The sequence below is a fragment of the Equus quagga genome, chromosome 11 (assembly GCF_021613505.1).
Source record: "Equus quagga isolate Etosha38 chromosome 11, UCLA_HA_Equagga_1.0, whole genome shotgun sequence".
NCBI lineage: Eukaryota > Metazoa > Chordata > Mammalia > Perissodactyla > Equidae > Equus > Equus quagga.
Window position 1 is genome coordinate 23,581,882 of NC_060277.1, and position 26,139 is coordinate 23,608,020.

The 26,139-nt window shown below is 36.5% G+C and overlaps 1 protein-coding gene across 3 annotated transcripts in view; it reads left to right on the forward strand.

The window, feature by feature from the left end:
• CDK19 (cyclin dependent kinase 19) overlaps window positions 1-26,139 on the forward strand; it is a 161,973-nt gene that overhangs the window by 76,333 nt on the left and 59,501 nt on the right. The gene's annotated exons all lie outside the window — the stretch shown is intronic.

The window sequence follows — 26,139 nt, forward strand, 5'->3', positions numbered from 1 at the left end:
GCCCAGTCAGACATGGCACTTGAAAATATGCTGCTAAGAGTGATGTTGAAGAGCTTACTGCCTATGTTTTCTTCTAGAAATTTCATGGTTTCAGGTCTTACTTTCAAGTCTTTAATCCATTTTGAGTTACTTTTTGTGCACAGTGTAAGATGATGGTCTACTTTCATTCTTTTGCATGTGGCTGTCCAGTTTTCCCAGCACCATTTATTGAAGAGACTCTCCTTTCTCCATTGTATGTTCTTGGCTCCTTTGTCGAAGATTAGCTGTCCATAGATGTGTGGGTTTATTTCTGGGCTCTCAATTCTCTTCCATTGATCTGTGTGTCTCTTTTTGTGCCAGCGCCATGCTGTTTTGGTTACTATGGCTTTGTAGTATATTTTGAAATTAGGGGAGAGTGATACCTCCAGGTTTGTTCTTGTTTCTCAGGATTGCTTTGGCTATTCGGGGTTTTGTGTTATTCCATATAAATTTTAGGATTCGTCTATTTCTGTGAAAAATGTCTTTGGAACTTTGATAGGGATTGCATTGAATCTGTAGATGGCTTTAGGAAGTATGGATATTTTAACTATATTAATTCGTCCAACCCAAGAGCATGGACTATCTTTCCATTTCTTTGTGTCTTCTTCAATTTCTTTTAACAATGTTTTATAGTTTTCAATGTACAGACTTTTCACTTCTTTGGTTAAGTTTATTCCTAGGTATTTTATTCTTTTTGTTGCAATTGTAAATGGGAGTATATTCGTAATTTCTCTTTCTGCTACTTCATTGTTAGTGTATAGAAACACAACTGATTTTTGTATGTTGATTTTGTATCTGGCAACTTCACTGTGTTCATTTATTATTTCTAAAAGTTTTTTTGGTGGGGTCTGGCCCAGTGGCAGAACGATTGAGTGCACACGTTCTGCTTTGGCAGCCCAGGATTTGCTGGTTCGGATCCTGGGTGCAGAGATGACACCGCTTGGCAAGCCATGCTGTGGTAGGCGTCCCACATATAAAGTAGAGGAAGATGGGCATGGATGTTAGCTCAGGGCCAGTCTTCCTCAGCAAAATAAGAGGAGGATTGGCAGCAGGTGTTAGCTCAGGGCTAATCTTCCTCAAAAAAAAAAGTTTTTTGGTGGTTTTTTAGGGCTTTCCATATATAAAATCATGTTATCTGCAAGTAGTGATGATTTCACTTCTTCCTTTCCAATTTGAATCCCTTTTATTTCTTTTTCTTGCCTGATTGCTCTGGCTAGAACTTCCAATACTATGTTAAATAGGAGTGCTGAAAGTGGGCATCCTTGTCAGGTTTCTGTTCTTAGAAGGCTAGCTTTCAGTTTTTCTCCATTGAGAATGATATTAGCTGTGGGTTTGTCATATATGGCCTTTATTATGTTGAGGTATTTTCCTCTATACTCATTTTATTCAGAGTTTTTATCATAAATGGATGCTGTATCTTGTCAAATGCTTTGTTGGCATCTATTGAGATGATCATGTGATTTTTATTCTTCATTTTCTTAATGTGGTGTATCACATTGATTGATTTGCACATGTTGAATTATCTCTGCATCCCTGGAGTAAATCCCACTTGATCATGGTGTATGTATTGTTTTATTCAATTTGCTAGTATTTTGTTGAGGACTTTTGCATCAATGTTCATCAGTGATATTGGCCTGTAATTTTCTTTTTTTGTGTTGTCCTTGTCTAGTTTTGGATCAGGGTAATGTTGGCTTCATAGAATGAGTTAGGATGCTTCCCCTCCTCTTCAGTTTTTTGGAAGAGTTTGAGAAGGATGGGTATGAGGTGTTCTTTGAATGTTTGGTAGAATTCACTAGGGAAACTCTCTGGTCCTGGACTTTCATTCTTTGGGAGGTTTTTGATTGCTGTTTTGATCTTCTTACTGGTGATTGATCTATTCAAATTCTCTATTTCTTCTTGATTCAGTTTTGGAAGGTTATATGAGTCTAAGAAATTATCTGTTTCTTGTAGATTATCCAATTTGTTGGTGTATGGCTTTTTGTAGTCTTATCTTATAATCTTTGTATTTCTAGGTGTCTGTTGTAATTTCTCTGCTTTCATTTCTAGTTTTATTTAGCATTCTCTCTTTTTTTCTTGGTGAGTCTAGCTAAAGGTTTGTCAATTTTGTTTATCTTTTCAAAGAACCAGCTCTTGGTTTCATTGATCTTTTTCTATTGTTTTCTTAGTCTCTATTTCATTTATTTCTGCTCTGATTTTTCTTATTTCCTTCCTTCTACTGGTTTTGGGCTTTGTTTTTTCAGTACCTTTAGATGCACTGTTAAATTGTTTATTTGAGATTTTTCTTGTTTGTTGAGGTAGGCCTGCATTGCTATACACTTCCCTCTTAGAACTGCTTTTGCTGTATCCCATAAATTTTGGCATGTCATATTTTCATTTTCATTTGTTTCCAGGTATTTTTTGATTTCTTCTTTCATTTCTTCATTGATCCAGTTGTTGTTCAGTAGCATTTTGTTTAATCTCCACATATTTGTAGCTTTTCCAGTTTTCTTTTGGTAGTTGATTTCTAGTTTCATACCTTTGTGGTCAGAAAAGATGCTGACCACATTTCAATCTTCTTAATTTTTCAGTTTTCTTAAATTTATTGAGACTTGTTTTGAGGCCTAATATGTGATCAGTTCTGGAGAATCTTCCATATTCATTTGAAAAGAATGTATATGTGGGTTTTGGATGGAATGTTCAGTATATATCTACTAAGTCCATGTGGTCTAATGTGTCATTTAAAGCCAATGTTTCTTTATTGATCTTCTGTTTGGATGATCTATCCGTTGATGTAAGTGGAGTGTTAAAATGCCCTACTATTATTGTATTACTGTCTATTTCTCCTTTTATGTCTGCTAATAATTGCTTTAAAATTTAGGTACTCCTATTTTGGGTACATAGATATTTATAAGTGTTATATCCTCTTGTTGGATTGTTCTCTTTGTCATTATGTAATGGCCTTCTTTGTCTCTTTTTACAGTTTTTGTTTTAAAGTCTATTTTGTCTGATATAAGTATTGCTATTCCAGCTTTCGTTTCATTGCTGTTTGCATGGAGTATCTTTTTCCGTACCTTCACTTTCAGTCAGTGAAAGTCTTTAGGTCTGAAGTGTGTCTCTTGTATGCAGCATATATATGGGTCTTATATTTTTATCCAATCAGACACCCAATGCCTTTTGATTGGAGCATTTAGTCCATTGACTTTTAAAGTAGCTATTGATAAGTATTTACTTATTGCCATTTTGTTACTTTTTTTCTGGATGTTTTAGTAGTTCTTCTCCATTCCTTTCTTCTTCTCTTGCTCTCTTCCCTTGTGGTTTGATGGCTTTCTTTAGTATTATGTTTGGATTCCTTTCTCTTATTTTTTTGTGTATTCATTATAGGTTTCTGTTTTATGATTACCATGAGATTCATATATAATAATCTACGTATATAGCAATCTATCGTACGTTGATAGTCTCTTTAGTTTTACCTCTTTCTAAAAGCTCTACTCTTTTACTCTCTTCCTTCCACATCTTATGTTTTTGATATCGTATCTAACCTCTTTGTGTGTGTGTGTGTGTGTGTGTGTGTGTATCCATTACCCTCTTATCATTGAAATAGGTAATTTTAGTACTTTTGTCTTTTGACCTTCGTATCATCTTCATAGGTGGTTGATCTCCTACCTTTACTGTATTTTTGCCTTTACCAGTGATTTTTTTGCCTTTTTTCTTTTGATAATTTTCTTATTCATATTTCTGGTCTTCTCTTTCCCACTTAAATAAGTCCCTTTAGCATGTCTTGTAAAACTGGTTTCTTGGTGTTAGACTCCTTTAATTTTGCTTGTCTGGGAAACGATTTCTCTCCATTCTGAATGATAACCTTGCTGGATAGAGTATTCTTGGCTGTAGGTTTTTTCCTTTCACCACTTTAAATATATCATGCCACTCCCTTCTAGCCTGTAAGGTTTCTGCTGAGAATTCAGCTGATAGCTTTATGGGGTTTCCTTTGTATGTTACTTGTTGCCTTTCTATCATGGCTTTTAGGATTCTCTCTTTATCCTTAATTCTTGAAATTTTAATTATAACGTGTCTTGGTGTGGGACTCTTTCGATTTGTCTTGTTTGGTGCTCTCTGTGCTTCCTCTACCTAGACGTCTGTTTCCTTCCTTAGGTTAAGAATGTTTCCAGCTATTATTTCTTCAAACAGATACTCTGTCCCTTTGTCTCTCTCTTCTCCTTCTGGGGCATCTATAATACGAATGTTCATGTGCTTGATATTGTCCCAGAGGTCCCTTAGACTGTTCTCATTCTTTTGAATTCTTTTTTCTTTCATCTGTTCAGCTTGGGTGATTTTCTCTAGTCTTTCATCCAGCTTGCTGATTTGTTCTTCTGTATCATTTACTCTGCTATTAAGTCCCTCTAGTGAATTTTTCATTTCCAGTATTGTATTTGTAATTTCTGATTAGTTCTTTTTTATATTTTCCAATTGTTTGTTGATGTTCTCACTGAGTTCATCCATTCTTTTCCCAAGATTGGTGAGAATCCTTATGACTTTTTCTTTGAACTCTGTCAGGTAGATTGTTTATTTCTTTTTCATTTAGTTCTTTTTCTGTGGTTGTGTCCTGTTCCCTTACTTGGAACATATTCCTTCACCTCTTCATTTTGCTTCTTTCTTCGTGCTTGTATCTGTGTATTAGGTGGGTCAGCTACATCTTCTGATCTTGGAGAGATGGCCTTATGTAAGAGATGCCTTATGAGGCCCAGCAGTGGACTTCCCTCTCAACACCAGTTCCAAATGTCCCAATAGTGACCCTTGTGTGGGCTATGTGTGTCTTTCAGTTGTGGCAGGTTTGCTTTTGCTGCCCAGGGAGTCTAGGCTGTCCCCCTGGCTGGCTGGTTGTAATTCTCCACTGTGTGTGGCTGCTATGGGCCATTCAGTCACTTTATCATGTTGGGGTGCCCCAGCACAGTTGACTGCAAGGTCTAATAGCATGTTCCTGTTGCAGTTTTTATGTTAAGTGAGTAGGCCCCCAGCGTGGCTGGTTGCTAGGCTCGGTGGCTTACCATTGCTGTAGGCCTCTGGCCTGCAATGCTTTTGTCAGCCCTCTGAGGCTTGCAGCTGAGTGGGGCTGGCCCCAGGCATAGGAGCACCCAATTGTTTTAGGCTTTGGAAAGTGGTGCCAATCGCCTATGTGGCTGTTTGAGAAGCACAAGTCTTCTGCGGTTGACAGGTCCCACCACCCACAGGGCCACACACACCATCAACACAGTCCTGCCCTGTGCATGTAGCCTGACCCCCTGAAGCGGACCCTAGTCACCCCACTGCAGAATACCCACAAATTCCACCAGTGCCCCACACACCTCACCTGCTCCTCATGCATGCCCTGCTATGCAGAGGTGGACCCACTTGCCCAGCTTCAGAGGACCCAGGCACCCAGCCTTTGCAGGCCCACAAGTTGCCCCAAGGCTTGCTGTTGGGTGGGGCCAGTACCTAGGGCAGGCTGCCTGCCTTGGCTGAGCTGGATTAAATCTGTGCTTTAGTGGTGGTGGGGGGCAGACCCTGGGCTAACAGGCCAGGGAGAGAACTTCAATGGCATCTGCCAGCGTCTGTGTCACCATGCCTGTACTAGGTCACAATAATGGCTGCTGTCAATGTCTCAGTCCCCGGAGAGGTCTCACTTCTCACCAAGATGCACCTGGAGCCTATCAAGTGAGTCTCTTCACCAAAGGACTGTGCACCTTTCTTTCTGGTGATTTTAGATTGCTTTCTAAAATGGGTGAATTTGTGCATGGGCCCTTTAAGAGCCAACTTTCTTCCCCCTTATGTCTGATCTCTTTTCTGAGGGTATTCCCTGTTGTTGTTAGTAGCCAGCAAAGCCAGATATTATGAGACTTGTCTTGTTTGTGCTGAGTCCAAAGGAAGCTTATAGTGGTAACACTCTCACACTCAGGTCCTCCACTCCTCCAGGGAAGGCTGCGTACCTTAGGCTTGCTCCTTGCCAGCTGTGAAGTGCTGCAGCTTGTGATGCTGGCTTTTTTTCTCTCTAGACAGGAATTTCTGCTTCTTCCACCTCAGTCAGGACTGTCCCTTGTTGCAGGGGTTATTTTTGTCCAGTTTTCAGTTCTCTCTCAGGGGTAATTGTTCTCCAAGTAGTTGTAAAGTGGTTGTGTCCATGGGAGAAGGTGAGTTCAGAGTCTTCCTCTGCTGCCATCTTGACACTTCTGATTTTTTTTTTTTGCCTACCAATTTTGTAAAATCACTGTCAAGATATTTTAAATCTTTTTACGTTTAATTGTATAAATTATATTATTCATTTTAAGCTACTTCTTACTATCTATTGACCCTTAGTAATATTCAGTTTCATCTCTGCATTTAATTCATTATCTTTTTCAAGAGGGTGTAGTGAAGACATTATATTTATAGGTAAAATTATTAATCACATGTTTTCCTCTTCTATTTACTTTAGTTTTCTCCCTCTAAATTTGGTTTAATTTCTGTTAATTCAAACTTTTTGGCCTTTTAAACATTCCAAAAGTGTGAACTAATTTCATATGTTCTAATTTGACTATCATTCTTTTCCTTTCCTGGGATTTTTGAAAGCTACAGGTCTGAAGAAATCCTTTGATGCTACAATAGATTGTATTTTATGGAAGTTGTATTTAAGGTAGTTTAATTACTGGTTCATTCAATAAATTCCGTATGCTGGAGATGCAATAGTGAAGAAAATACAGACAATAATATTCTGTCCCATTGGAGCAAGTGGATATCAAGCTGGAGACTTAACTATTTTGAATGCTTTTGTGGACACCTTTGCATTTGCTTAGTTGGCTCTATTCATCTCTTTATTCACAGGGCCATTTTGAAAGTCTCCACCAGCTGATACCTTCCCCATCTCTGGATAACTCAGAATTCTGGGTGATTTTGTATATTTCATGTTCCAGCTAGATGTCTGTAAATTAACACTTCCTGATGTTGCACTATAGTTTCAGTCATGTTTAATTGAGGCACAGAAACAAAAAATTAGTCTTATCTAGCTATATATCTTCTCTAATCTATTTAGAAGCTGTCTTTTATGTAATAGTTCAAGATCTACCCAACTTGATTACCAAATCTTGTTCATTTTTCTTTCAAAAACTTTTTCAACTTTAGCTTTTCTGATTTTACTTTTACTACCTTCATGTAAGCCCTAATTATCTCTTTGTGCCTAAACTTTAGCAATTGTGTTCTGTTCTCCTTGCCTCTCTGCCAACCTATCCTAAACATAGCCACCGATTTAATCTTATTAAACTGTAGATATGATTCTATCACTCCTCTGCTCCAGAATGTTTCCAGCTAGAATGAGAACCATGAACTAAGATTTGGGGAGGATGGGGTGGTGGGCAGCCCAACCTTGGCCTCCCTGAGGATCAGTGGGGCAGTGGTCAGTCATGCTCTTTCACCCCTCGCCATGCTATGTACTTGTTTTGTTGATATATTTTTCTTTCTCTCTTTTTCTTTCCAGACACTGGAATAGATCAAAGGGATCTTCTGAATAATAATGCTAGAGAGGTTATTTCAGAACCAGTTTCCATTGCCTTGAGTCAGTGATTGCACTTTAGTAAGATTTCATGTACTTTGTTGGCATTTATAAGGGCTAGTTTTTGATTATTCCCTTTTAAAACTAGTTTGTTTAGAATACTTGTATGTTTTCCAGACTCTTAGGTTGTGCAATAAATGATTATCATCAATTGTAGACTACAAATAAAAAGTATTAGGTGTTATTGGACTTTGTTAATCATTCTTTCTAAATAATGAGAAGAGAGTATTCTTTTAAAAAGGGGAAAAATCACAATTTATATAAGCAATTTAGCTAGCTTATGATCCTGTGGCCATCGTTTGTTCATGTCAATATAATTTCTGTGGGACTTATTTAAGAGTTAATGCATAAAAGACCTTTAATGTCATTTGTCAAAAATCAGGAGTGGTTAGTATAGGTTTGATTTATTTATGTAAAAGTTTTGGTGGTAGACAGAAGAGAAAGTCCATATATCATTTTATCACATTTAATTTTGTCAATCTTTTGTAGACAGGGAGACTAACTTTATTTAGGCTAAAAAATATGTAATTTTAGAAATGGGATTAGCTTTTTACCCCTGGAAAAAGGGGGCATCTCAGCTCTATGATGATTAGGGTTTGAGCTGGGAAGATTTGAAGGTTGGATCAGCTGCTGGGGGCTGGAATAATTTGAATAATTACATGATAATTTGTAGGCTTGTTCACCACCATGTGTGGCAGCTGGGCTGGGATAACTCAAAGAGACAAGGACTGTTGACCAGAGTGCCTACATGTGGTCTTGCTTCCACACAGTATGGTGGCCTCAGTGTAGTCAGACCCCAAGCTTAAGTATTAAAGTGAACAGGGAGAAAGCTGCATTGTTGTTGTTGTTTGACAAAGCCTCATAAGCCATGCGTTGTCGCTTCCACTGTATTCTCTTGGTTACAAGTGAGTCATATGCACACTCAGATTGGTTTCACCTCTTGCTGGGAGAGAGGCAGGGCCTAGAAGAACACGTACTGAAGATACTCTTGTGGCCATCTTTGGAAAACATATTCTGCCACAATAGTCAAGTCCTATACTTGCTGGTACTTTTTGTTTCAAATCCATGTTTTATAATAACTTTAGAGATAAAAGATCAGGAATGTTTTACCTATATCCATGAATGGAGTTTAGGACCTTAGGAGTCTGTGAACTGAAAGTTGAAAACATTAAAAAAAAAAAGTTTAAAAACAATATATTTTTCTGGGGGCTGGCCCCATGGCTGAGTGGTTAAGTTCGAGTGCTCCGCTTCAGCGGCCCAGGGTTTTGCCGGTTCAGATCCTGGGCCTGGACATGGCACCACTCATCAAGCCATGCTGAGGCGATATCCCACATGCCACAACTAGAAGGACCCACAACTAAAATATACAACTGTGTACCGGGGGGCTTTGGGGAGAAAAATAAAATCTTTAAAAATATATGTATATATTATTATATATATATTTTCTGTTACTTTGAAAATTGCCTTTGTAAAACTTTTTCCCCTTAAAGTCAAAATTGTTTAGGTATTTTTTTCCCTTCCCCTACTTTAAACAAGTGTTGGTTGTCCTAAATCATTAGTGTATCCAGTTACATTATGTGCAGTTTTCATTGTTGCTGCATGTAGAGACTGTATGGAATAGTTTCCCATTGATAAGAATCAATGAAAATTTACTGTGTCATCTTTATTTATGCAAAGTCTACTTAAATTGAGAAATATCCCCCCCAAAAAAATATAATTTAAAAAGATGAGGAAAGAAAAAAAGAGAAAAAGAAAAAGAAAGTAGGACAAAACTTGTGTGTGTCGTTTATCTTACTCTAAAGATTGAGTATACAGGGATACAAAGTCATGCTTTGTCTTGTCTGGCAAAGTTCTTGCAAATGGAAGTTGGAAGCCAACAAAACTGAAGAAGCTCTTTATGTCTCCCCAGCCAAGAAACATATTGGACAGTGTGAAGCCTTTTGACAAGAATGTGGCTTAATTTGAAAAGGCTGGGACTTCACCTAAATTTAGATTTGTCCCAACACAAAAGCTTTATCTTACAAATCTTGTAAGCAAAAGGAGTGATATGATTGGGAAGGCCTTGGCGAAACTCTCTGAACTCTGGATGGAGCAGGAGAACAGTGAATGCCTCTTTCAGATGACATTGTTCTAGAATTGTTGACATTTTTTTCCTTGTAATCTTTCAAATCAAGGTTTTAAGGGAATTGGCAGTTATCCCATTTTCCTTCAGCATGGAACCGAATGAAATTCTGATGTTTCTTAGTGAAGCTTAGTTTCTCTATTTTGTCCTTTAAGAGGATACTGATACCATCAAAGAATTCTTGCTTTGTGAACTCATTTTGGAAACTGGAAAGACCATTGAGATATAAAACAGGGAAAAGTGGCTTACCATCAAAACTGATGGAATAGCCAGTAACACATCTGGTTTCGCTGCTTTGGTGAAGGAAGAAGCTCCCTAGGTCACTGTGAATCATTGCTTTTACATTAGCATTGAAGACTGCCAAAGATCATGAAAGACGTCTTGTCCAATGTCTTGAAAGTCACACTTTATCCCAGTCAGGGCCTTGAATCCCTGCCTTGTAAGGAGCTTCTCTTGAGAAATGGGAGTGGGATATAAGGTTATATTCTATGGCAGAGAAGTTCATTGATTCTCCAAAGAGCAAGTCTCAAGGCAGTGAGGAATTCTGATTCCACTTGCTGCTACTCAACTTGGTGAATAAGGGTTTTCAGAATGCTTGTAGCTATCTTTTGGATTGTTGAAACCACTGGCATGTTAAAAACCATATTGCTTACTGTTCTAGCTCTTTATTCAAAAGAAACAGTGGTGCCCTGCTAATTGACATTGATTTTTGTGTGGAATTAATTTTAATTTTTTTAAAGTTAATATCCTTTCTAATCTACATGTTGTTTTTAAGTTGGGAGAGTTTAATCTGTTTACATCAATGCAATTATTCATATGTTTAGATTTATTTCTATCTTATTCTCATGTTTTCTATGTCTCATGCTTTGATTTTTTTTTCCCTCTTTTTCTGAGTTCTGAAGTATTGATCAAGTTTTCCTTATTTCATTTTTTTCTAAACTTCTGGTTTGGAAATAACTTATATTCTTTCTAATTTAATAAATACTCTTGCATTTTTACATACATATTTCACTTAAAGTCTCAGGTTTATCCAGCGTCCTCTAAGTAGTGCAAGGACTTTACAACTCTTTAACTCAGCTCTCTCCTTCCTGTTATTTCTCTATTATTTTAGCTCTACTTTGTTTTTACTTAACCTCTCCCTCCCCTCCCTGCAACTTTGTATATTTTTTGTTTCTTTACAATCAGAGCTTATTTAGATTTACTTACGTGGGTCTTCTTTTTTGCATACATTCCTTATTGAGGTATATTTTTAGTGGTTCTTTCAACAAGGGCTTGTTTAATGACAAATTTTTTTAGTCTTTGGCCAGAAATGTCTATTTTGCTTTCATTTTTGAAATATAATTTAGCTGGATGTAGAATTAGAAGTTAGTTTTTTCAGCACTTTGAAGATTTCTCCATGGTCCTCTGGCCTTGGTTATTGTTCATGCGATGTCTGCTATCGTTTTAATGGTTTTACCTTTCTAGGTAATCTGTTTTTCTCTCTGTTTAACTTTAAGATTTTCTCTCTGCCTTTGACGTGTTCTGAATTTTGCACAACACATGGCCCAGGACATATGGCAAACTTCCTTACCACTTCGCCAGGCCAGTGGATTGAGTTTTTTTGTGCTCTCTTCACCGACTTCTCACTGTAACTCTTCCTAGGCTCTGGGCTCTGTGGAGAGGGCTCATTTCCATTACCTCAACCTTAATACACCTAAGACATCATCTTCTATTTTTGAGTGGGAATTTGGAACTCCAGCTCCTAGGGCCTGTATCCAGGTCTCAGATAGCCATGGGCTTTACACATAAGCTCATTCTTGTGGCTCTGATTCGATTTCTCTCTTTGTTCCTGGCATCTGGGAATCTTCCTTTTGTCTTTTCAGATTCACCATTTAAAATGTGTTTAACAGGAGGAATAAAAAAAATGAGAGTCTTGAAAACAAGAATTATTTTTTTTTATTGAGTTCACAATAGTTTACATCAATGTGAGATTTCAGTTGTACATTATTTCTTGACTGTCACCACGTAAGTGCTCCCCTTCACCCGCTATGCGTACCCCCCACCCCCCTTCCCCTGGTAACCACTGAACCATATGAAAACAAGAATTATTTTCTGATGGAAGCAAAGATGTTTGAACTAAGGAGATTTATTTCTCCATCTCAGGAGATTTCCAGAGTACTATTATAAGTGTTAGTTGAAGGATATAATATGTCCAGAGCTCTGAGTTCTTATTGATTGATTGATTGTCAGCTTTATTCCACGAAAGGATTTAAAGTGCTGTTTTGAGATATGTGTAGACTTTTTGGAGTGATACACTTGAGCCCCTGTTTTCTGTTTAACTTGAGGAGTCTGTCAAAGCCTGCAACCATCCTGGGCATGTCCAGATAACGTCTGACTAACTGTTCTAGAAAGATTATTTAATACTTCTTTAAACTAATCTTTCTTTAGAAAGACTCTTTGCCATGATCTAAGGTAGAGGTTCTCAAAGTGTGGTTCCTGAATCCTCAGCACCAGTATTACCTGGGATCGTACAGTGTATACTATGCCCATATCATTCATTAGATGTTTTTTGTCATGATGTTTAGATTAAAGTTTGGTAAAATGTTTGAACTCATAGGTAGTCCAGTGATGGATACTTTTTATAAATACAGGAAGTATGAGTTTTATGGCTTGGTTTATTTGTTTTTTTATACAGAGAGAGTGCTTATTAATTCTATGGAATAATATCATGTTAAGTACTCTGATAAAAATGATACATATGTTTGTATATTTATGATTTTATTATGCTTGAGTATTCTTTTTTTTTTTAAAAAAAAGTTCTTAAAAGTGAAGTGTTAGATGTGGAATTAAGGAAATGCTTAACATCTATAAATTACTGACCTTATTTTTTTCATAATCTGCCTACCCCAAGCTCAGAAGAGAAGTTACAATATTATTTACGTAACTCCTTTTTACAGTCCCCATGGATTTAAAACACAATTAGCATTGTTATACTTCCTTCCATAGAGAAAACGTATGCTTTCTTAGTAACTGTAATACGCTTTTGTTCATGAAGAATGTTACCGAATAGTGCCAACTATTTTAGGATGCTAAAATAAAAATATTTACAATCCAAAAATACTTTAAAATTATTCTTATAAAAGAAAGATGTTTCATTGTTTTTGGTCTGTTACTTAATCATATAAAAATGCTATGAAAAGCAAACTGCATGACATTTCAGGATTCAGAGATTTGATGATATTTTAAATAAAGATTTTTCCAAGGAACTAAACACACAGAATGAATGATAGCACCATTGTAAAGACATTAAATTTAATTAACTAAGTACTTAAACAAAGCCAACACAGTACCTAGTATATAAGAGTGTTTAGAAAACGTTGGCTGAGTTTAAATGACCAAGTTGATTTTGACCCTATTAACCTACTAACGTAATGTTGTCTTTTTCACTTAATGAGTAAACTGCTATTAGATATGTTAGACTTTGAACCAGAAAGATTTGTAGGATGCAAACTTGGAGGAAGATGAAGAAAATATTAAAGGAAAATAGGAAATATCCTACCAAAATATTGATAAAACCAGTCTGTAGACCTGAAAAATTGAAGAAAAGATGGTTGCCTAATGGATTTTAAAATGAGTATTCACAAAAAAGGCAAACAACCTAATTTAAAAATGGACAAAGGACTTGAATAGGCATTTCTCCCAAGAACATATGCAAATGTGCAATAAGCACATGAATGGATGCTCCATATCATTAATTATTAGAGAAATCAAAGCCATGCTGAGATAGCACTCCATATCCACTAGAATGGTGATAATAATAATAAAAGGAAAATAACAAGTGTTGGTAAGAATGTGGAGAATTGGAACCCTTATACATTGCTGGTGAGAATGTAAAATAGTGCAGATTCTGTGGAAAACATTTTGGTGGTTCTTCAAAAAGTTAAACATAGAATTACCATATGACCCAGCAATTCTACTCCTAGATATATGCCCAAGAGAACTGAAAACAGGTGTTCAAACAAAAACTTATACACAAATTTTTATAGCAGCATTGTTCATAATAGCCAAAAAATGGAAGCAAGCTACATGTCCATCAGCTGAAGAAATAGGTAAAATATGATATATCCATACAATAGAATATTATTCAGCCATGAAAGGAGTGAAGTACTTGATACTTGCTACAAGATGGATGAACCTTAATAACATTATGTGAAAGAAGCCAGACACAAAGAGCCGCGTATTGTGTGATTCCATTTATATGAAATGTCCTGAATAGGCAAATCCATAGAGACAGAAAGTAGATTGATTAATGGTTGCTAGGGGCTGGGATGAGGGAATGGGGTTTCTTTTTGGGATAATGAAAATGTTCTGGAATTAGACAGTGGTGATGATTCCACAACATTATGGATGTACTGGAAGTCACTGAATTATATACTTAAACATGGTGAAGTTTATGTTATATGAATTTTAGTTCAGTCAAAAAAGGGAATATCTAGTATGATTATAATCCTTTTCTTAATAAAATATTACCAAAGTGAAAATTTTAAAATCAGAGGAAACTTTATTTCAACCTTGTTATGTTGTGCTTAGAAAAATTATAAAACATTATGTTTGGTGAAATATGTATGAAATCAAATAAAAATTCTTTAGAGCAGATTTCAATAAAAGATATGTCTGTTTTGAGCCTCATTCAAAAGATTTTTGCTAAGTACAAAGAACCTTAGAATAAAGTACTATGAGGCAGTCTCATGCAGAGTATTGTGCATAGTAGGTTGGTTTTTAACTGGCTGGCCCTCTTTTCAGTCTTGAGCAGTGTGTCTCAACCCTTTACACCTTCCTTGCCATCTTATTCTAGATCTGCTTGACTCCTTACTGTTGTGAGCTTCATGAATGCCTTTCTGACATGAAACGATATTCTGATCGATTAGCACTGATCTGTTTCCCTTTCTTTGATTAACCTACTCCTTTAATGACACTGTTTCTAGCCACTGTGAGCAAACGCTTGTTCACCCTACTTCCCCACAATCCTGTTCACTTTACCCAGATCCTCTTATGTTTCAGCCTCCTCGAATCCTCTGCCTTACCAAGGGAACCTGGGCAGCAAGGACCCCAGAGACAGGAATAAGGGAGGAGGAGGGAATGAGAGCTACTAAAGCGAAGACCCTGTCTTCTTGGTGAAATCTGTTAGAAGAGAAATTGTCCATAGATGTTAGCACCGTGGCTGCACATAGGCCTGCTGTTTCCAAAGATCAAACATTATTTAATGTTTACTTTATAGCCTGTCTAGTAAATTTATATTTCTGTTCAGTCCAGAACATGTACACTGTCTTGAGAGTAGTATTTCTTTCCCACACTATGTTCCACAGAATACTAGTACCTGGAAATATTATTAGAAGCTCTGCTTTGGAAGGAGGAGGATTCCGTGGTGAAATGTATTTGGGAAAGGCTGCTTACCCCCTCTTGGAGGTCCATAGCATACCTTAGCCTGTTCAGGGCCCCGAGACACAGTCAGGGAACCTGTATGACTCAGCATTCCCAGACTTATTTGAGCCCAGAACTTTTTGGGGGGCAGGGAGGGGACAGCATAACTATTAATATCTTACATAGTATCAGTTGGTGAGACACTGTCTTAGAGCATTATAAACTTGTGCAACTGCAGTAACACAAAGAAAAAAAAGTAGCTACTCTTACCAGCTGGTACCAAAAACTACCTGAGTTTCACATGCTCTAATGTACATATTATGTATATATTTAATTAGCTTATAAATTCTCTATCAAGGTAGACCTCATTTTTTCCCTTTTCCTTACAAGTGTCAGATTGTTTTCTTTCATTGATTTTCTGGCTCCTTCTTACTTAATCATATCAAAATGTCTTTCTTGAGGGGTGAATAAAGCACTAGGATATTCCCAGTTTTAATTGATGAATAAATTTTCCCACGTGTGTTAAAGTTTTAGTACGTAAAATTGTATTTGTTGAGCCTGGTATGAAATGTAAGACGTATAATTCAAACACCTTTTTGAAATCCTAATCATGTTTTCATTTACTAATGATTTTTGTCAAGACAAGCCCACCCTTAAAAAAGTAATTAGCCTTGGAGGTAGAAAGTATAATAATTAAATAGGCACAATTCATTACTTCGTTAATCCTTCTCTGGAGAAAATAGCTGGCATTCAGTGTTTATCCATTATTTACATATACATATGTAGACACTAATATTGTATATCACAATATATTCCTAAGAAGCCTATAGTGATATCATTTCTCCTCTTTTCATTAGTTTCAATTAGTGTAGGATTTTAGCTTTAAAAAGCTTTAGCTTTTTCATGTGTTTGAATTTCTTTTCTCTGTAAAATGCCTCTCATTTATTACATTGCCTTTCTTTTGAGAAATGTATAGTTTGTGATGGAAATCTCTAATACTCATAAATGGCTTGTGAGCTCTCTTATTATAGATGGGATAAGATTAGAGCAGTTATGACTTGTCTCTTTTTTGTTGTTTTTTGGACGCAGTTCATAAGTCTTGTGGGGAAGCGAAGTCTGTAGACCTGTGGATTTGATTCCTCTCGTGTGTTTTAGGGGTGTATTGTATTTCCATTTAGACCTGCTCTCTCTTTTGACTGATGACCCAGGGTTCTGTTTAGAGTTGTTTCTATGCAGTTGGCTCCTGATCCTATAGACAAGACAGCCAGATCTGGCGTGACAGAACATGGTGGTTTCAAAGTGCTCTCAAATGAGATAAAATGACTCCTAGATGAGTTGCTGAAAGAGCCAGAACAGATCTTCTCTCACAAGACAGTCTTGGCACTTAGACAAAGCACGGGGTGAAGGCTTATCTAACAAAACTCTATTTGTTTGACTTGGCTTTAGGACTAATTTTGTTTGTTTGTTTAGAAATTAATGTTTTTCTGTTGTTTTTGCTTTTTCTAATCACAAACATCCTTCTCAAATGGTGTCTAGTACTTTGCATTGTTATATGTGATCTACTAGTTGTATGTCATCATATTTACAACTCTGTACATATTTTGTTGACTGAATTAGAGTGAGTTTGAGCATGAAATCAGAATTGATACTGTAATCTTTTTTGTGATGAATTCCTAAAGTCAAAATCCTATTTGTCTGCTTGGGAAAATAGTAATAGAAAACGATGTACAGATATATATCACTAGCAGATAGATAAGTTGCACATAGGAAGTTTAATCTTTAATATTATTTTTGGTCGGATTTTACTCTTGTATATATGTTTTGATGGTGTGTAAAAATTTCAAGAATAATACAACTTTTTTTGTGTATGTGGGGAAGATTGGCCCTGAGCTAACATCTGTTGCCAATCTTCCTCTTTGTGTTTGAGGAAGATGGTTGCTGAGCTAACATCTGTGCCAGTCTTCCTCTATTTTATGTGGGATGCCACCAGAGGTGGCTTGACGAGCGGTACTAGGTCCACGCCCAGGATCCAACCTGTGAACCCCGGGCCGCAGAAGCAGAGGACGTGAACTTAACCACTACGCCACCGGGCCAACCCCTACAACTCTTTAAAATAGGCTTTCTACTATGATTTCTAGTGAGTTAGAGTTAGAATTGTGAATTAGAATTCCTGTTTTTTAGGCTTTGCTCTTTCCTTCTGTAATTACATGTGGGCTGATATTTATTTTCTTATGTAGAAAATTGGAAAATACCTCTTTCCTTTCGACCTCATAGAAATTGCATTTCCATGAATGAAGATCCTATGTAAAGTCTAGTTGCTGTTCACATAATAAATTTGTGACAAGCTGCTGTTTCTTGCTTGTTTTATTCTGATGCTTTACTAAGGCAAACTTTTTTGAGATCCTTATTTCTTAAGCAGATTTTAAATGGAAAGGTAAAGAGAGCCAGTTGAGATATCAAGTTGTTATTTAAAACTGTTTTAATATCTATAAACTTTAGAAACGTTAACTTCTGAGTCCAAGGTGGTGATTCACCTTTCACCCTCTTACTAATTTTCTGTTGCAACAACCCAAGTGGTGGAATGCAGTAAAGTTTATATCACCCTTGGAAAATTAAAGACGGGCCTCACTCCCAATGTCATCATATTGAAGAGTTTTGGTAGGAAACAGTAAAGGTAAGAGCAGGGTGAGGGTACATATCAGCCTGCCAGTTGCCATCACATTCAAGGGAAACTTGCTAAGGAGGTTGGTCAGAAAGCCTGCTCCTCCATATAAACCTAGTAACGTGTTCAGGCTGGGAGCTAGGGCTGGAGACAAGAATGGGAGCAGTGATGTCAGCAGGTAAAATCTCTGTCTCCTAGCCTGGATGGAGCTGCAGGAGGAGGGAGCCGACTCTCTAGCGCACATCCTGTGTGCCGCAGCTGTAGGGTCAGAGCCGAGGTCACTGCAGAGTAGGTGGATATAGAGGAGCTTCCTACCCCAACCAGCTTCAGGCTGAAAGGGGAGGCTTTGTCCTATACAACAATTCAACAGTGATCTGCATGATCTAGAACAATCTAGACCAGCACTGTCGAATAGAACTCTCTGCAATTACGGAAATATCTGTGCTGTCCAATATGGTAGCCACTAGTCACAGGGCTTCTGAGCTCTTGAAATGTAGCTAGGAACTGAATAAGTACTAAAACCCTTAAAAAAGGGCTCTCTTCTTTTGGTTATTTTTAGCTTAAGATGTTAATCAGACAAAAGCTATTCAAACGGCATTGTTTATAATATTAAAAAGCATATGTAATATTGGAGTAACATAAATGTACTGTTTAAAGCAGCCTATTTCATACCTAGACAATAGAATACTGTGCAGTCATTAAAACTGCTGATGTTGATAAACATTTGTTGATAGAAAAGTTGTTTCCAATATGTTAAGTAAAAAAAGGCTGGTTACAAAACCATGTGGTTAGGTGTGTTCCCATATTTTGGTGTAAATATTTGAAAATATTGTGTATATGTGTGTATACATACACATATATATAGATAGATGGATAGGACATGGAATTTAGACATCAAAAGATTTATCTTAATCCTTCTTCTGCCATTTATTAGCTGTGTGACTTTGTGCAAATTACTTAACCTCTCAACCTCCTTAGTTTTTCCACTGTAAAAGAAAGATTAAAAATAGTACCTTTCTCATTGGGTTGTTTTGAAGATTAAATGAAATAATATGGCTGTATTGCTTAGCATGGTGCCTGTATTATCCTGTGATAAGATCATATTAAATGGCAGCTTCTTCATGGTCATGGTGATTGTTATTGTTGTCATGTATATATACATAGGAGAAAGTTTAGGAGATACACATAAAAATATTAAGTTGTCTTTGGTAGGTATAGGTGATCTATATTTTCTTCTTTATGCTTTTCTATGTTTTCTGTCTTTGTGCTTTTCTATGTTTCATGATTCTTATCTTGCATTTGAGCATATATTACTTTTATAATTTTTAAATGTTTAAAACTTTCTATGTGCCTAAGTCGTTAACGTAAGATATACCGGTTAAGCAAAAATGACTCATGGTAAGTGGTTGAAAGATTTATGACTTCTAATATAAATTTCATCACTCTCTTTGTTTAAAACTGCATAACCACCTTTGTGGTTATAGAAAATCTGTAAAATTAAGGCCAATGGAAATATAGTAGTGTAATTGAAACACATTTCTGCATGTAGAATTATAGTTTTAATCACATTTACATCCGGGAAGACAACATAGTATACACTGAGTTATATTTTAACTTGCGTTCTTCATAATCTTGGCAAAAACAGTACATTTATTTCTATTTGGAAATGGTTCTGTTTTGTGATTGCTTATCTGTAGGGTTCAAATTCAGTAGCTCTAATGGTGATGTGGCTTGTCGGCAAAGCTATAGACAGACATCTAGTTAGGGTATTGTTTTGGTGGCTAGTCTTAAATTTTGTATCCAAAATTTTTGCAGCAATCTTTTACATTTTAGTTTGCTTAGAATCCACATTATGTGTCAAGTTGTGTTCTAGCCTCTGGGGAAGAAGATGATTGGAAAAGAGAGTTCCAGCCCTCTGCTGGCAGTGTGGTGCACTGGGCAGCCTAGAAGTGGTTGAGAAACCAGTCAGGAAGCTGGGGAATCAGGTCATGGAACTTCAGTGTTGATACTTTCAGAAATATTTTTGGGATAAGAGAAACTGCTGATGGTGCAGTACCATTATTTTGGTTGATCAGATCTTTAAAAAAGTGCTCACATTTAATAGATTCCATAGATTTAGAATTGACATGTTCTGAACCATGGAAATTTATGTGAGATCATAGTTTGTCTTTTTTTTTTTTTTTTTAGTGATGTGGCTCTTACCATTATCACTGTATTGACAACTGAAACTATGTTGGTAGTTCCTGATTTAAGAATACCCTTCCTGAAGGATCTTTCAGCTCCTTCTTCTTCCTTCCCTGTTCCTTTGGTTCTGCCCCCTCTCTACCACACCACCTTTACCAACTTCTGACTCCCACAAGGTCTTGTTGTCACTGCTATAAGAACATCTTTAAAGAATTTGTGACTTAGAAGTAAAGGAAGGGAGGAAGTTGGGGAAAAGATACATGGTTTAGTTGCTGGTATTGCTATACCCGCTTCCTTACAAAGAGGCCATTCTGTTCCGTATCATCATCCTATGTTGCTGGATTTGATTTTTCCTGCTTATTTGTTTTTTTCCTCAAATTTCACATCTTCAACTAGATATTCATTTGGGCTAAAGTTAGCAAGTAATTCTGGGAAGGGTCATATGTGAAATCTGAGCAGATGTTTACTTTCTCTTCTCCCACATGGATTCTTCTCTCTATATATTTTAGAAATATTGAAGTCTCTCCTACCATACAAAGCAAAACATTATAAAACCACCTCTCTGAGCCCATAGCGTGCCTCCCTTCATAGCCAGGTGATTTCTTTTCATGATAAACCGTCAGGGACAGCGTAGCTTTCATTGCTGTCTGGATTTATTTCCACTTCCAGTTTAGTTCAAAAGTATTTATGGAGTGCCCACCACATGACTGGCCTTGTTCTCCGTGCAGTAAATAACAATGAACACGACAGACATGATCTATCCTCATGGAATTTACAGTTTCAGTGGAGAAGACTGTTCTTTCTAAGCTTCTTAAATACCTCCAATAGAGGTTGACAAATCCAATAGACACTTTTCTCAACACTTGAAATTATTATCTGTTCTCTCTCCTGAGAGGAAGGAAACCCTTCTTGGTTTTTGTAACAATATCCTCTCCTGGGAGAAGGAGGCTTTTCCTTCTCTGAGTACACATTCTGAGTCTGTGTGATACTCTTTCTCTTAAATGTCTCTTTTTTAGACCCTTAAATGTTTTTATTTCCCCAAAGAGCTCTCTGCTAATTGCCCTTCTCATCTTTTCATGTAAAACACTTCCTAGGCAATCTCTTCTTTATGCTCATAACTCCCCAGTTTTTTGCCCTGAGTCGAACACTGTCTCCTGAGTTCCAGATCCGGATATCCAAGACCGCCATCAATATGCACCAGGAACATCTCAAACTGCTCATGTCTGATACTAAAATCATCATTTCTCCCCACCTCAAAGCAGTAATTTTCTTGATCTCTGAATTGTACCACTGTCTGTTCAGTTGCTTGTACTACCCTAGATCATTTGCCTTAGCCTATCGGTTAGTAAATCCTATTGATTCTGTCCTGCCCTCTTTTTATCCACCTTCTCCTTTCTGTTACTGGCATTACCCATGTCAGGTACTATCTTCCCTCCTCTCTCTTTTAGACTCATTGCTTCCAGAATTAGCACTGGCCCATGGAGCCACACTCCTGGAGCTTATGTAGATCACCTGAATCTATTAAGTCATGGAACCCACACCCTGAACAACTTTTAACTTCTAGGTTATATGAGAACTTAAAAATATAACTAAAAGGATTTATTGATATTGACTACACTCATAATATGGAATGACTACACAGTTTACCAAACAGTTTATGTCTATATATAAAGATATTAGGATATGTATAAAAAAGATAAATAGTACAAATGAATGGTATATATAATTGCCATAAGGATTTGGAAGAGCGAGAGACCATAAATAGTGAAGCCCTAATGCATGGAAAGGAACAAAGGAAGTAAAAAGCTGGCAGGGGTTAGTGGAGGACTAGGGGGTGGCTAGGAGAGAGAAAAAGAGAATAAGGTAAGTAGTACATTAAAATACGTGAAACTGAAGTTAGTGAAATTTTGAAAAAAAGCACTAGCTTTCCATGGATGCTCTGACTATATAATATACATGGTTTGGTTACCATGTTAGTGAAAACAAAGCCTTTGATCTCATTCCCCTGTAGTCCTTTAATTTACCTAATTTAGTGACTAAACTATATTCCTAATCCTGGCTAGTCATTTTTTACTTATCTGCCCTGATCAAACAGACAGTTAGGCAATAGATTGCATTTGTAGCTGAAACAAACATCAAAAAACCAACTTAAAATGCATGCCCTCATGATTATCTGCTGTACGTGTATTTGAGCTATATGGTCTTCTGTCAATATTCTCGAATTCTCAGCCTAGCATTTAAAAAAAATCTGTTATTTTGGTGATCTCCTTATAGATAAACAATCTTAAGTAGACTTCTTTAATTTCAATCTTGTCAATTCCAGAGACTGTTAGTGTACATAACTTGAGGGGCTACTCCAAATATATGTATATAGATTCATGTTTTAGAATTCATTCAAGTCTTAGTGTATGTTGTATAGGTGTCTCATTAATTCATCTTTTTAGAGTTTTTGCTGTGAGTTTTCAGAAATTATATTTTTTCTCTGTTACCATTTCAACTAATAGTATTTTTTCAAATTGGTCACACTTATGATTGACGTATGAAAACTCAGTTTAAGGGCCGGTCCTATGGCTGAGTGGTTAAGTTCGCGTGCTCCGCTTTGGTGGCCCAGGGTTTCTTGGGTTCAGATCCTGGGTGCAGACATGGCATCGCTCATCAGGCCATGCTGAGGTGGCGTCCCACATGCCATGGCTAGAAGGATCCACAACTGAAATACACAACTATGTACTGGGGGGCTTTGGGGAGAAGAAAGAAAGAAAAAAGACCCTTAGTTTAATATAAAATGATTCTTGGTTTTGAAATGGAAATTATAAGGTCATTAAGATTTTTCCTGAGCGCTCTATTCAAAATATTATTAGCATAATATCCTAGAGCAGTGGTTTTCAAACATCTTTGACTGTGGTCCACTCTTGCTCTGGCTCTCTTTCTCTTGCTCATAACGTATGATATGCACTGGTGTTTTCAATTACTTCCTATTCTGGTCCAGTTTGAGTGATTTCACTTGGGGAGTGGGGAATGCTGGTTGTAACTAAACTGATTTCATGATCCACTAACGCGTTATAAGCTACAGTTTGAAAAACAATATCTTAGAGTATATTTTTACAAAAATTAATTTTAAAAAATACAGAATAGTGTAAGGTAGCAAATCAAAATTACTCATGATTTGTTCCTCCAGGTGACTCCTGTTGACATTTCAGGAATATTAAAGAAATATATGCATAATAAGAATTTAAAAAATACAGAAAGACTTAAAATGAAAATTTTGAACCTCTGTCGTCCTCAACCTGGTCCTCTGCACAAAAGTAACTACTATAGATGACTTCTTATAGCCTTACCAATTTTTTTATGCATATGCTAGCACGTGTCTTTTAAAAATACCAAGAGATGCTATATGTTCTGTCCCATCTTTATCGCTTAATATTTTTATCTTACTAGTCTTTCCATACCAACTATACAAATCTATCTTATTCTTACTGCGTTCTTTTCAATGGCTATGTAATATTCCACTGTAGGGATAGATCTTAATTTATTCAACCTGTTTCCTGTTGATACTATTTACATACTATTAAGCTCTAAAACTTTCCCCATCTGATAGATGAAAAATATATCTCCATTGCTTCAGTTTGCATTCTTAAATTAAGTGAGGTAGTCATATTTTTAGATAAGTTTTGATTTTTAATTTATATTTGTTTTTGTGAAATGTCTAGTCATATTCTCTGCCCATTGCTTTATTGAAGTATTTTTTCTTCTTTTCTTTATGATTTTTATAAGCTCTATAAATCAAGCAAATTAGCCCTTTATTGTCTTACCATTTGGTGATGTTTTCCAAGTTTGTTGTTAGGCTTTTGACTTTGTTTAGGATAGTTTTGTAATCAAGTTGATCAACAGTTTCCCTGTGAATTTTATTTAAAAGGAGCTTTCCCCATAGCAGTTGTTTGTTTTCAGTGTGTTGAAGACTGTGACCAGAACTTATGTTGGAGAAGTGCATTCCAAAGAGGAGTCTAGTGAGATTTGACATTTTATATGTATTTTTCAAGCACCTTTGCATAGACATTAAATTTCAAAGCTCCAAGATTATTCAAAGAAAGCTACTTTAAAGTTAGTTCTGTCCTTTTTGCGTATGTATTCTGCTAAACACAAAATTATTGAGACTTATAATATTGTGAATTATTTTGCATTGTTATAGTGTAGCAATTTCTAGCTTTTCTTTTTAATTGTTTAACATATTTTCATAAAAGCCACATGTCACAATGTAGCTCTCTTTAAAAACTTAAAGTTAACGCCCTTAGCAGAAATATATAGGATTTATTGATTAAATCTAGTAGATGTTTAATATAACAGAAATCATTTACTTCACTGTGGAAACTCACTGCCCTCTGTGTTTTCTCATAATGCATATAAAGGTTTCTTAACAGAGTAGGAAGGAAGTGGATTTTTGGTTTAATGGAAACAATACAGTAATTTCCTGGATAATATTTTGGTCAGATTATTTAGTAGCTTTCCTTATTACTACTGTTAAAATTCTTGTGAGGTCTTCAGGAACTATAAATGATTAATTTATTTGAGCCTTGACTTCACTGTGTTTATCTTCTCTAGAATCGTGGTGATGTGAAGTATGTTGAATTCCTGGTACTGGTAATTTAGCCATTAATAATTAATCAAAAGCCATAGCTATAAATTGTAAATGTGAATGTAATTTCTTGTAGTATCTGGGATGGGATATCCGACCATTGATAATGTGGGTCGTTCTAAGATGCAGAATATCCAACACATAGTAGACAGGTTCCTTCAGAAAACAAAAGCCCCTTCCTCTCCCTGCAGGTCCTCAGCCAGCACGGCCGGGGGGAATGGGGGATGACCTCCAGGGCTACTTGGTTGCCTGTTTTTGCTAAAGAAAATGTAAACTGGATATTTTAGAAGTATAAGTTATAAAGGTATGGGTTAGGTGTAAAACCAGATAGCTTGAAATAAAAATAAGGTCTGTTATGACCTTATTAGGTCATAATGAGACACTGAGATAAAAATAAGGTCTATTATGGCCATTTAGGATGAAATTCCTACTTTATTTTGCTTAATTAATCAGATAACAACTTCAAGTTATTTATCAGACATTAAATTCCTTGGACATTCTTAATTCTATTTGGAAGTTTCTTGTAGGTAAAAGGTAATGGCAGTTTTGAAAATAATGTTCTTTCAATGTGGAATAAATGTCATCTAACCAACATGTTTGAAAACCAGGTCATGTATTATTGCTTTTATTTTCTCATTCAACAAGACTTGTTGAGTGCCTCCTTTGTGCCAGGTCCTGTGCTAGGTGGTTCTATAAATATTCCTCTGGAAAGAAAAGAGATGTGGTCTACTACCCAGTGCTTGAAGTCTGCCTTAGCAAATTTTAAATAGAGATTTCATTGATATTTGCTTCTAAAAGGCGAACAATGAAGGAGCTCTTGGAATCAGTTATTCATGACATGATGAGAATACCCGCTAGGACACTTTCTTGCTGGTTGAGGCTCTGTAAATCTCAGTTCCCTCTTTCCAGCAAGCACACTTCTTTAGGAGTACCTTCTCTGACTCTCCAGAGTAGGTTAGGTCTGCTGTCTATGCATGTTCTGTATTTTTCTTAAGTAGCCTCATCATAATTATAATTTAAAAATTATCTTTTTAATGTGTCTCCTCTTTGGTCTCTATTAGGCCATAAACTCCCTGAGGCTCCCTGTGCCTGGAATATGCTGGGCACTCAAATGTTTATTAATGAATTTTGACTTTTTTTTTTTTTTTTTACTGCTACCTGCTGGGTATTTTCCATCATGCTTTTGCCTTGTCCTCATGTCCTAGGGCAAGGCTTTATGGAAGATAATGTGTAATGGGCAGAATCCTGTGCAGTGGAGACCTTGGGAGCCCACTCATGATGATCGCATAGGGAGCATCCTTAAGGTGAAGGCCACAACATATGCCAATTATGATACTCCTTTTATCAGGTCAAAATTCATTGGCCTTTAGCTTGGATCTTACCCATCTGCCTCAATTTTGGTTAAAACCTTTACAATGGAGTTCTGTCTTGAGTCTCTGCACCTCCTCCCCCAAAAGAAATTACTTGTAGGAAAAATAGAGTTAGCCTTTAGGGTGGATGGATTTGTGTGTTCTATTTAGGAGTTTTAACTTTGAAGCTGTTTAAGATTTTGGAATGGGAAAGCTAACATTATCAGACTTTTTATTTTA